This window comes from Salvelinus sp. IW2-2015, linkage group LG20, assembly GCF_002910315.2.
Source record: "Salvelinus sp. IW2-2015 linkage group LG20, ASM291031v2, whole genome shotgun sequence".
NCBI lineage: Eukaryota > Metazoa > Chordata > Actinopteri > Salmoniformes > Salmonidae > Salvelinus > Salvelinus sp. IW2-2015.
This window is the reverse complement of record NC_036860.1, coordinates 43,934,725-43,948,194: the sequence shown is the minus strand read 5'-3', so window position 1 is coordinate 43,948,194 and position 13,470 is coordinate 43,934,725. Positions and strand designations below refer to the sequence as shown.

At 45.3% G+C, this 13,470-nt stretch overlaps 1 protein-coding gene across 3 annotated transcripts in view; it reads right to left on the bottom strand.

Annotated features, from left to right (window-relative positions):
* The window catches only part of LOC111981214 (UV radiation resistance-associated gene protein), a 148,288-nt gene that overhangs the window by 61,645 nt on the left and 73,173 nt on the right, over positions 1-13,470 (bottom strand). The window lies entirely within an intron of this gene.

Genomic DNA, 13,470 nt, shown 5'->3' with positions numbered 1-13,470 from the left:
GTGGGTAACAGCAGAGAGAAACCTAATCCTGATAGATTGAGGAGTTGAGAGCGCAGAGGCCCTCCCTACTCTCTAACATCAAAACAATTCCTGGGCTCTTCAGAGAGACATGGGACTCTACTACAGTAATAACAATACCACAGTTAGGGTTGCAAAAGGAGGGTATATTACTAGATACTTTGAAAGTTTACCAGTAAACTACTAGAATTGTTGTAACTTTCAAGGATTTAATTTAATTGATCACAAGACATCTACAGGCCCTTTTGGGTACTTCCGATTATCACAGGTGTCTTTTTGTATCTCTGGCCGTCTGTGTGTCCTTATCATATAGAAAATATTCAATGGTTGACCCTGTAAAACACATTTCTGCACCTATGTAACAATAAAACATTTTTATTWAATTTTTTACTATGTCAATATGTCTTTGTTGTAAATGTTTTGGCACCAAACTGGTGGTGGTTTTGAAAAAAGTCAATCGTTGGAAGAGAAAATAATGCCATTGTTGATAATGCCATTGTTGATAAGATTATTTTTTCATTAATTATGCAATTTTCTCTTGAACCATATGATCTATCCAATAGAAAGTCATGGACAATATGGGCACATATATAAAAAAAATTATACTATATATGAATACATTTTCTTTATTTTTTAAAGTTATTCAAGTATAATTTACCAAAGTTACCATAGATTGCCATAGATTACCTGTATTCCGGTAACTTTGGTAAATTACCGGTAGCTTTGCAACCCTAACTACAGTAAATAAAGTAATAACAAGACTTGTATATGAGGGTAATAACAAAATAGGAGTGCAATTTAACACATACCTCAATTGTATAACATATCTACATTGCCGATTGAAAATAGCAAGAATAAACCATGTGCTGCTTGAAATTGGTTTTTCATTCCTTGTTGGTTTAACGTTGAGAGATTCACCAACAAGACTGAGTGCTGTGAAATAAATTGCTTCCCTGTTGTCACAGTCCAGGAATTACTGTAGTGTAGTCTGTAGCTGTTGGGGTTTGGTGGATAAAACATCTTAGCAGAAGCTGAGAGGGGAAACACTGAACTGAAATATCAGCCAAGCTCCAAACTGTACAGGCTGCATACTGTAGGCCTATCAAACAGCCTGTACACCTCCTTTTACATTTCAGGGATCAAAGACAGACAGACAGATGGAGGCTCGGTGGAAAAACCCCATTCAGCATTCAGGTGCCAGTCAGATGTCTAGCTAGTAGGGCAGGGCAGGCAGACACACAGTGCTGAAAACCCCTGGATGAAAGTGTTAATGTGGAGATGGAGAGACTGCCCCAGGCCGAGCCTGCTGTCACCCCCTAGTGACAACGACGCTCTCCTCTCATCCCATTATGGCTCAAGTCAGCCTTATCCTATGATAGTCCCTGTCAGTATGTGCTCATGTCTGCTCCCCAACTGAGAGGATGTACTGAAGAGATGAGCCCAGGGCACGGTCTTACTCTGCTCACACACACACACACACACACACACACGCACACACGCACACACGCACGCACACACACGCACACACACGCACACACACGCACACACAGGCACAGGCACAGAGCCCTGCTTGAGTTAAGCATGTACGACTACTCCTCCACTGTCAGGCTCAGCGGTCAGTCAGGTCAGGAGGTGCGAGTGAACATCTGGCCCTCCTCCCCCTCCCCTCCCCTCCTCCCTACCCCCTTCCTGTCAGTGGACATGGCTGAGCCCCTGAAGCCAGGACAGGTTCTACTGGTAATCCTGTGTTAGAAGAGACATGCCCTCTTCCCGCTAACTGACCCCCAGGTGCCAGGGGCCCAGAGCCGAGGAGCGAGGGGCCCAGGGCAAGAGTCGGGAAGGCCCTCTTGTCACACCACTGGTACTGTACATCACTGTTACAGGGCAAGGTGCATGAGGCAATGACTGTAGCCCCAACTGATACAGCCTAGCTACTGCAGCTCTGTTATCTATAGTGCCTGATGTCCACCAGATGCATATGTGTTTGTTTTGCCGGATGTCTAGCCCGCATTTTCCATACTTGATGCACATGTGCTTCGCTGTTCAACTAGCTAAAAGCTAGCAAGCTGTAGTCTGCGTGTGTTCTTCTGTTTGTACCACGGCACGGTAAAGCAATGCACGAGTTGAAAATATTAAACGCATGCTGTACCCAGAACACACAGCAGCCTAGTGCGGCATCTCCAACGTAGCGTTGCGGACAGCACCATTAACAACGTTCCCGCCGGAACGCAAAGAGTTTGATGCATCTGGTGGACATGAGGTATAACGCTTTAACGCTTTAGTACAGACTGTAGTGCAGTTCTCCTCCTCGGCCCAATCCATACACACAATTCATTCAGTTTCTTGTGAGGTGCATTACATAGAAACTCTTTACCAAATAAAGTAGACAAATAACACTGTTGGTTTCACAGACTGAGGGAAACACTRTAGGCCACACAGCCTGAGACACTTGTTTCACTCCTACATACCCTGCCTAGTCAAACCCCAGAGGAAGCAGCATGCCAGAGGTCATATCTCATGACCAGGAAATAACTAACAGAGGGAGAAATAACACATCAAACACACACAGTCTCATAGCAGACATTCCAACAATCACTTTCTCCCGACAACATATGATTAGTTTGCTGGTGAAGGGGAAATCAGAGAGAGAGGCTGACACGCGCACATAAGCACACATATAGAAAAGCAAAGGAACATGTGAAGATACATAGACGTGCACACGCCCTCACCCGCATGGTTTGCCGTCACGGTGAGGTGATTAATGAGTGCTGTCCAGTGGGTCTGAAATCACACTGAAGGGACTCCGGTTCACCAAACACCAGGAATTCCTCCCGGGAACGTCCAGTAAAGTTAAATATATTATTACACACCAGCAGGAGGGAGGGGAAAAGGAAGTCAGGGGTCCCAAAGTGATGGGGGGGAGGAGAAAGGGGACAGGAGAGGGATAGAGAGCTGACAGGAGAGGGATAGAGAGAGAGGGAGGATGGGAGTGAGAGAAGAGAGAATAGAGTGAGGGTGCAACATGTGAGAGTGAGAGACACGAAGAGAGAGCAGTTATAGAAGAGACAGAAAAGAAGAGAGAGACAGGTGAGAGGGACTGACAGAGAGAGGGAAGGAGAGAGAAAAGAGGGGGAGTTGGAGTGGAAAGCAGTCATTTTTACCAATGGGCTGGCCGGCCGGTCTTCTCTTGGCGTCTGTGCTGAAATGATCTGTTGCACAAGCGGGTTGAACTAGATTACAATCGTCCTTGGAACAGCTCTCAGGCCCACAGGAGCCCTCCATCCATCCACAGACCAGAGCCAGAACACAGACATACATACATACATACATACATACATACATACATACATACATACATACATACATACATACATACATACATACATACATACATACATACATACATACATACATACATACATACATACATACATACATACACACATACACACATACACACATACACTCGTTGCTCTCCTTTCTGGTTTCAATTATAATACCTTTCTCGTCAGACAAACACACAAAGACATACATGCACACACACACACCACAGCCTTCCGCCCCTCACCTTCATTAAAATAGATGTACTTCTATTACTACCATGTCCCGACCCTCTCCCACACCCCATCTCTGGCAGCTCTTTACACTCAATTGGCAAACTAAATACGACACTGACAGGCACCATGATCAACACTGTCATCCACACGGACATCTACTTAATGTGATCAAAAACTCTCATTCCCTCCCTAGCTCATACGCCAATCTGTGTGGAGGACCTGTAGTGTCTAAGCTGAGCTGTCTGCGAGTCGTGCGGACGGCCGGGTAGAGATATGTAATTAATAAGGAGCGGTGTGGGGAACACTCGGTACGTCTTAAAAGCAGCTTCTAACAGAAAGCCCCTTCACTTTAAAGAGTTAGAGTATTTACACAGCCCTCGGTTTCATCAGCCCACCAGGCCTTTACCTCACAGACAACCCTAAAATACGATAGCAGGACGGGACCCTCGTAAAAAGGAGAAAATAAATAAATACTCTGAAGTGCAGAGGAAGCCAATAACATATATGGAATCATGTAGTTACCAAAAAAGTGTTCAACAAATCAAAATATATCTTATATTTGAGATTCTTAAAAGTAGCCACCCTTTACCTTGATGACAGCTTTGCACACGCTTGGCAGTCTCTCAACCAGCTTCACCTGGAATGCTTTTCCAACAGTCTTGAAGGAGTTCCCACATATGCTGAGCACTTGTTGGCTGCCCTTCCTTCACTCTGCGGTCCAACTCATCCCTAACCATCTCAATTGGGTTGAGGTTGGGTGATTGTGGAGGCCAGGTCATCTAATGCAGCACTCCATCACTCTCCCTCTTGGTCAAATAGCCCTTACACAGCCTGGAGGTGTGTTGGGTCACCGTCCTGTTGAAAAACAAATGAGAGTCCCACTAAGCGCAAACCAGATGGGATGGCGTTTCGCTGCAGAATGCTGTGGTAGCCATGCTGGTTGAGTGTGACTTGAATTCTAAATAAAATCTGACAGTGTCACCAGCAAAGCACCACCTCCTCCATGCTTCACGGTGGGAACCACACATGCAGAGATCATCCGTTCACCTACTCTGCGTCTCACAAAGACACAGGCGATGGAACTAAAAATCTCAAAGGACAGATTTCCACTGGTCTAATGTCCATTGCTCTTGTTTCTTGGCACAAGCAAGTCTCTTCTTCTTATTGGTGTTCTTTAGCAGTGGTTTCTTTGCAGCAATTCAACCATGAAGGCCTGATTGACGCAGTCTCCTCTGAACAGTTGATGTTGAGATGTGTCTGTTACTTAAACTCTGAAGCATTTATTTGGGCTGCAATTGGGCTTGTAACTCTAATGAACTCATCCTCTGCAGCAGAGGTAACTCTTTTCCTTTCCTGTCACGGTCCTCATGAGAGCCAGTTTCATCATAGCGTTTGATGGTTTTTGCAACTGCACTTGAAGAAACCTGCCAAATTCTTAATTTTCCGGATTGACTGACCGTTTCTTAAAGGATCTGTCCATTTCCCCCCCCCCTAATTTTCACCTAAAATGACATACCCAAATCGAACTGCCTGTAGCTCAGGACATGAAGCAAGGATATGCATATTCTTGGTACCATTTGAAAGTAAACACTTTGAAGTACTCGAGGCGGCGAACAAGCGATTCGGTGGAATTCTCTCTGAGCCTCTTTACTGTGTCGTCCACCATGCTCAATGCTAGGTACAAGGACCGCTACATCGATGCAGACAAGAAACAGCGTTTATGTGAAATGCTACATACACAGCTGGACAAGAGAGAAACAGACTGTTACTGTGCACCAAGGAAGAGAGGCCACAGACAGAAAGAGCTGAAACTTCACTGCTTGACATGTATGATGAAATCCTGGTTGAGACTGAACAAATGAACAACGAAACAGCACAGCAAGTAAGTGAAATAAATAGGTTTTGATKATGTTTTACAGGTAATGGGGACATACATTTGAGGTCGGAGGTTTACATACACTTAGGTTGGAGTCATTAAAACTTGTTTTTCAACCACTACACAAATTACTTGTTAACAAACTATAGTTTTGGCAAGTCGGTTAGGACATCTACTTTGTGCATGACACAAGTCATTTTTCCAACAATTATTTTATAGACAGATTATTTCACTTATAATTCACAGTATCACAATTCCAGTGGGTCAGAAGTTCACATACACTAAGTTGACTGTGCCTTTAAACAGCTTGGAAAATTCCAGAAAATGATGTCATGGCTTTAGAAGCTTCTAATAGGCTAATTGACATAATTTGAGTCAATTGTAGGTGTACCTGTGGATGTATTTCAAGGCCTACCTTCAAACTCAGTGCATCTTTGCTTGACATCATAAAAATAAAAAAAAAGCAAGTCTCCTACAAGTCTGGTTCATCCTTGGGAGCAATTTCCAAATGCCTGAAGGTACCACGTTCATCTGTACAAACAATGTACGCAAGTATAAACACCGTGGGACCAGGGAGACGTCATACCACTGAGGAAGGAGACAAATTCTGTCTCCTAGAGATGAACGTACTTTGGTGCGAAAAGTGCAAATCAATCCCAGAACAACAGCAATTGTCCTTGTGAAGATGCTGGAGGAAACAGGTACAAAATTATCTATATCCACAGTAAAACGAGTCCTATATCGACATAACCTGAAAGGCCACACAGCAAGGAAGAAGCCACTGCTCCAAAACCGCCAGAAAAAAAACAGACTATGGTTTGCAACTGCACATGGGGACAAAGATCGTACTTTTTGGAGAAATGTCCTCTGGTCTGATGAAACAAAAATAGAACTGTTTGGTCAAAATGACCATCGTCATGTTTGGAGGAAAAAGGGGGAGGCTTGCAAGCCGAAGAACACCATCCCAACCGTGAAGCACGGGGTGGCAGCATCATGTTGTGGGGGTGCTTTGCTGCAGGAGGGTCAGGTGCACTTCACAAAATAGATGGCATCGTGAGGAAGGGAAATTATTTGGATATATTGAAGCAACATCTCAAGACATCAGTGAGGAAGTTAAAGCTTGGTCATAAATGGGTCTTCCAAATAGACAATGACCCCAAACATACTTCCAGAGTTGTGGCAAAATGGCTTTAGGACAACAAAGTCAAGGTATTGGAGTGGCCATCACAAAGCCCTGACCTCAATCCTATAGAACATGTGTGGGCAGAACTGAAAAAGCATGCGCGAGCAAGGAGGCCTACAAACCTGACTCAGTTACACAAACTCTGTCAGGAGGAATGGGCCAAAATTCGCCCAACGTATTGTGGGAAGCTTGTGGAAGGCTACCTGAAACGTTTGACCCAAGTTAAACAATTTAAAGGCAATGCTACCAAATACTAATTGAGTGTATGTAAACTTCTGACCCACTGGGAATGTGATGAAAGCTGAAATAAATAATTCTCTCTACTATTATTCTGACATTTCACATTCTTAAAATAAAGTGGTGATCCTAACTGACCTAAGAAAGGGAATCTTTACTAGGATTAAATGTCAGGAATTGTGAAAAACTGAGTTTAAATGTATTTGGCTAAGGTGTATGTAAACTTCTGACTTCAACTGTATGTAAATGCCAACAAAATAACTTTTTGGTCAGTGTGGTGTGGTTTGTGTGTGTGTAACCTTTATTTAACTCGGCAAGTCAGTTAAGAACAAATTCTTATTTACAATGACGGCCAAACTCGGACGATGCTGAGCCAATTGTGCGCCGCCCTATGGGACTCCCAATCACAGCCGGATGTGATACAGACTGGATTCGAACCAGGGACTGTAGTGATGCCTCTTGCACTGAGATGCARTGCCTTAGACCGCAGCGTCCGTGTGTGTGTGTTAACTATTTAACTTTACTAGACTGCATAAAAGGCAGCTAAAATGTTAAATATCGGTTATCGGTATCGGCCAACAATGTCATATCGGTGCATCCTTACTTTTTTGGTTACTAAATGAGTCCATATCTGTTATTTAATAGTTTTGATGTCTTCACTATTATTTTACAATGTAGAAAAACCCTTGAATGAGTAGGTGTGTCCAAACTTTTGACGGGTAATGTATATAATTACAAAATAAATATATTTGGGATTGGAAATGATGCAGACAATTACATTGATGGAACCCACAATCTTTCTGCAATATTAAAACTGATCTACCCTTAAAAAAATATATCAAATGTTTAAAAAAAATCACAGTTGGKTAGGTTACTTACTAATTGTATTACCTGTCATACATTTAGTAAGTATGTTACCTGTCCAAAATTGTAATCAGTAACGTAACTTTTGTATTACCCAAACTCACTAGCATAATCTGACTACTTTCAGTAACTTTTTGACTACTTTCCCCTTAACACTAGAAAAGCCAGGCCTCTTTGGACCTCCCTTCAGGCCAATGAGGAGTCATCTTGACTCAACATTCTAACGTCTAATAAATAGATTTAAATGTATGCTATCTGAATACACCAAATGTGCAAATCAACAGTTCTGGTTCACATAGTGGAGTTGGGAGTTAGCCACTCGTAACCATTACTTACACTTAGCTATGCCCAGCCGGCTCGAAGAAAATAAAAAACGGGGGGGGAAAATCCCCAGAAGTTCCCTAGAACGTCTTTAATGTGTGATTTCAAACGCACCAGGACCATAAATGATGTGAGGCCTGCTTTTTAAAAAACACCTGCTGCCTCGCAACTGTCACGGCTAATGGCACCGGTTACTATATAAATCACAGCGAGCTGTAATTTCCAATATCTGAGAAATGATTACATTGAGCATATGTCAGTGAATGCTATTTTAATGACTGCCGCACTGCTCCACTTACATCTCGGGTAACGAACCATCTTGGAGCGAACGCACTGCTGTAAAAATGTCTCCCTCGACTCAGTACTGGTACCCCGTGTATGTAGCCAAGTTATCTTACTCATTGGGCATTTATTATTACTTTGTATTATTTCTCTGTTTTCTCTCTCTGCATTGTTGGGAAGGTCCCGTAAGTAAGCATTTCACTGTTAGTCTACACCTGTTGTTAACGAAGCATATGATAAATAAAATAAGATTTGACTCTCTCCCTCCCTCCCCATTTCCCCCCTGTCCCTCCTTCTCCCCTGCCATTTCCCCCTCTCCCACCATCCCCCACCCTCTCTCCTCCCCTCCCTAACCTCCACCCCTCTCTCTCTCCCACCCCTCTCCTCCCCAACTCTCCCTCTTTCTCCCACCCCTCTCCTCTTTCCTCCACCACCCCTCTCCCTCCCCAACCCTCTCCTCTTTCTCCCACCCCTCCCTCTTCTCCCACCCCTCTCCCTCTTTCTCCCCACCCTCCCTCTCCCCCCCACCCCTCTCCCTCTTTCTCCCCACCCCCCCACCCCTCTTCCTCCCCACCCTCTCCCTCTTTTCTCCCACCCCTCTCCCTCCCTCCCTCCTGCCATCCCTCCTCCCCTCTCTTCTCCCACCCTCTCCCTCTTCTCCCACCCCTCTCCCTCTTTCTCCCACCCCCCACCCCTCTCCCTCTTCCTCCCCACCCCTCTCCCCTCTTCTCCCCACCCTCTCTCCCTCCCTCCCTCCTGCCCATCCCTCCCTCCCTCTTTCTTCCCACCCCTCTCCCTCCCTCCCTTTTCTCCCTTTCCTCCTATTCTTTTAATTAGAACCAGAGAGCTGGACCCAGAGGACAGGATCTAAGCAGGTTTCTCTATGGGGCTAGCTAGGTGATCTCCCTCTGCAGAAGTGCCTCTTTATTTATCACGGGGAATCTAAACTTCCTCCCAGATGCTGACCTGAAGTGAAACGGACACATGGAACGGTATTTCTAATTTGTGTTCCCAATCTTGTGGCAGGGAGTCAACAGGCCATATACAGCTAACTACTCCCATGAGTCTTAATATGTGTATGTATGTGTATGTATGTGTATGTATGTGAGAGTGAGTGAGAGAGTGAGAGAGTGAGAGAGTGAGAGAGAGCACTGACTTTACTGCTAACTTCTTTATCGAGGAAAAATGTACTTCCTACGACTGTGATATGTGGTTGTTAAGATGAATGCACTAACTGTAAGTCGCTCTGGACAAGAGCGTCTGCTAAATGACTAAAATGTAAATGTAGAGTGAGACCCGGCCACTATTGGCATTAAGACAACACAAGTCAGGCCAATGGTTACCCATCGATGAAAAAGCAGTGTAAAATATAATGTACAGATGAACCGAGCCAACTAAGCCACTCCTTTGAGTTAACGATCATAGTAATGACTTTGAAAGGCGTTCAACTAAGGCAGATGTTTATTATTAACAGCTTTACATGAAAAAGACAAATTTGTCAATTGGTTGTTAAATGGGCTAAACATAGAAGGGAATGTATCCTAATGGCTGAGGCATTAACAGAGTGATGGTAGAGTAGAGTAAGGCTGGCTGGGTGGGTGCCTGAGGCATCAGGGCATTGGACCACTGAGGATGGGGAGCAGCCTGGTCTCACTGGCCCACTCAACCCATCTTCTCTGGATCACAGGAAGGTTTTACAGAGTAGCAGGGCCAGTCAACCACTTATGCAACTGACCAGTCTGACACACAAGACAATCCTTCCCTTTCCCCTGGGCTTTCCAAAACTCACTAACCCTTTACAGTATTTCCCATTATATTGTACTACATCTTTGAGGGGGTAAAAGAGTGTGAGAAAGTATTTGCGTGATTGGGTGTGTGTTGTGTGAAAGTCTGCCTGTCTCTAGTCTCTAGTCCTGTCATTGAGCAACTATTCTACCCCCTCCCTCCTCTCTCTCCTGTCCTGTGGCTGCTATGTGAAACTGAGGGAGGTTCAGCCACCCTTCCCCTGGTCCCACATGGTCCATGTTAAGGGACGTGAAAGCGCTGAAACCCCGTAACAATAACCTTCTTCTTTTGAGCTGCAGGTCCTGCCGAGCCGGGGCCCTCTCTTAGAATCCCTCCCTCCCTCCATTCACTGGCAGTCATAGTTCCACCCAGCCGCACAACACTATACTTGAGCCACGCATTGATGTGTCAATCCCTTCTTAGACGTTTTTTTTTCTTTCTTAAGCCTTCACTTTCATAACGAAACTCAGACAAAAAAATGGATTCCCTCTTAATAGTCCTAGTAAAAAGGCTGTATGAGGCAGCGCTTAGATTTTTAACGGCCGGGCTCTGGTCTCAATCATACAGTCAGTGGACATCTGGATCGCATCTCCCCATTCTCCCCCATGCAATCAGACACACTAGAGCTATGGAGCTGATGCTGGGTTCTCCCTGCTGCTGCTCTCCACAATGTGGGTGCAACGTGTCGTTACAGCACATTGCATTCTGAGAATGTTTTTAGGGGGTGAAAGCTTCCGAGATTCCAAATAATGGTGCGTTCAAGGTAGGCCTAGTGCCAACAAACAGGCAAAGTGGAGTCATCGTCGTTCACCACCTTTCCCTAAAAACTCCTTGCAGTCCCCAAGCGGCCCCATTCATTCATTCCACACTGACTGAGAGGTCTCTAGAGGGCACTCCAGTTCAGCTGTACACAGGTCTGCCTGCTCTTGCTGTGGCAAAATGGCCGCCTACATAAAAGCCAAGGTCGTCATTATCTGAGACCGCAGGTCCACCGCGACGTGGAGTGGAATATAACAGCAATGCCCTCATTCTACAGGTCAGACACATTTATATATGGCTGGCACAGTCAGGAGAACCTAAATGGTTGTTAGACTCCAATTAACAAGCACAAAAAAAWAWATATATATCCAGGGATAGGAAAAACATGTCTTACTCTACTATATGATGAACTGTAGGTGGTGCTAAATTTTCACATTTTTAACTAGACTGGCAGGGTGCGATGTGAGATCCACCACACACCACATGTTTGGCCTCCACAGAGGAATCAGTCACAGCCCAACTCCACAGTGGGGACACTCCGCTCCATCTAGCTGGGAACAAGCTGTGCTGAGACGTCACTAGCATCTGGAACACACCACTCATAGAGAGTAATACACAGAGAGAGAACGTCACACACCACAAGAGCCAACTGGGGACCAGAGATGCACAGTGAGTGGTGGACTAGTAACGTTTCCCAGACCCTCCAGGAGCATGGCTGGTGTGCTGCCTGCATACCTGCTCCTCCATCATCATCACAACAGAKGGTTTCTATACGCGTGCCTTCAGCAATGATCGATCGCAAACCCACCTGCTAATTCTGCCATGCTTTAAAGGTACCGCTCAGGTACCACCTCACTTATCTCCATTCACTGCCCCTTTCCGACACTTTAATCACTCGTTTTGTACACTCACAGCCTCAGACAGGTTACTTTCCATCTTCCCACACGTCGTTTGGCCCCGTGTGTAGGGCCCTCTGGGACCGGCAGGCTCGTAAACATGGGGAGGAGGAGGTAGGGGGGATGAAAGGTCAAAGTGAAAGGAGCRTTCGGCCCTGCTCAGGGACACCCGAGGGTGATGTGGTGGGGCTGTGAGGCCGGGCTGGGTCCTCCCTCCATCCCTCCTCTGGTTTATTTTCTCTGATGGGCCTGGTGTAAATATCCTGCTTTAAAGCCCTGGGAATGGAAATGCGTACAGTGCAGTCAGGCCCTCCACAGAGGTAGACGTAGTGGGAGAGTAGAGCTGGGTGGAGAGCGGGGGAGGAGAGACCCCCAGTGAGCCCCTCCAGCTGCCATGATGACATCACTCAGAGGAGAAGAAGAAGAGATAGGTCGCTGCCAGCTGTAGTGGTCTCTGATACTGCCACGCACTCTCACCATCTGCCTGTTTACGTTCAATGGTTTGGATGTATGCCATATGCGTGTGTGGAGGAATGTATGTATTTGTTGACATGACTTCCCCTGTGTCTGACTAACACAATGATGGGCAGCATCCATATGTGTGTGTGTGTGAGAAAGTATGAGAGAAAGAGAGGAGATAAACACATGGGAACATCTCACCCTGACAGGGTGATACAGTTTAAGCCCAGAACAGCCAACAGAGTTAGATGAAGCATTGGTCAGGGCTTACTGGGTTACTGAGGTACTAATTGGGGTCCAAGGGGCTTGCTGCCTGTCTAGGGAACTGTTAGTTACTATGAGTTAATAAAGGGGTCTCGGGTCTGGCCCTTCTCTCTTTCTTATTCCTTCATTGACTATAACGAGGCTGCATGCATTAGCGTTTCAAAGGCCAGTCTGCCTGCTACCCCCTCAACCACCTGAACAGCAGAGCAGAAAACACACTGCAACTCTCTACCCATCTCACTCTGGCCATTAACAACCACTAACACGGGACTCACAGCTGCTCCTTATACAGGAGGCCTCGTAAGGGGAACACCACACATCGTATAATATTGTGTGTCTATGGAACGCTGGCAATCTCCATCTGCTACAAGCAAAGAATATCACTCAATGGAATATGAGGGGTGAAACCAAAGTATTTTGCTGATATGAACAGGTGAGAGCCTTCCTGCCACGGTGGAGAGACTAGAGGCAGTTAAATGTGAGCACGCTGTGCAGAACCAGAGATCACAGGTTACAACTGTACTGTATGTAGCGTGGCAAGAAGCAATCCAGACAGACTTTTTACCTTCTTAGCAGTTGGCACTTACATTTATTATTAATCAATCTAACACCAAAGGGATCAAATATGCCCACATCCGTATCATACCCATCACTACAGTGTCTGATTATACCTATTTTCAAAGTGTCTTTGGGTTTTAGAAAATCCTATCAATTATTAATTTTGATACCCATTCTTTATTTTTCCTGATTGAGGGGGAATGTACAGGAATGTGCACGGAATGTACTGGAATATAAAGTAATACACGATCGCATACCTGGGAGCATGCGTGTGCATTCCCAAACATGCAATTATCACAAGGCAACAGGAGTTTTGTTGGAAGCTTGATGCATAGTTACCGGATCCAAACAGATCCAAATAATAATTTTAATATAGTGTCCTTACACTGTAATTGTTGTGCCCAGTACACT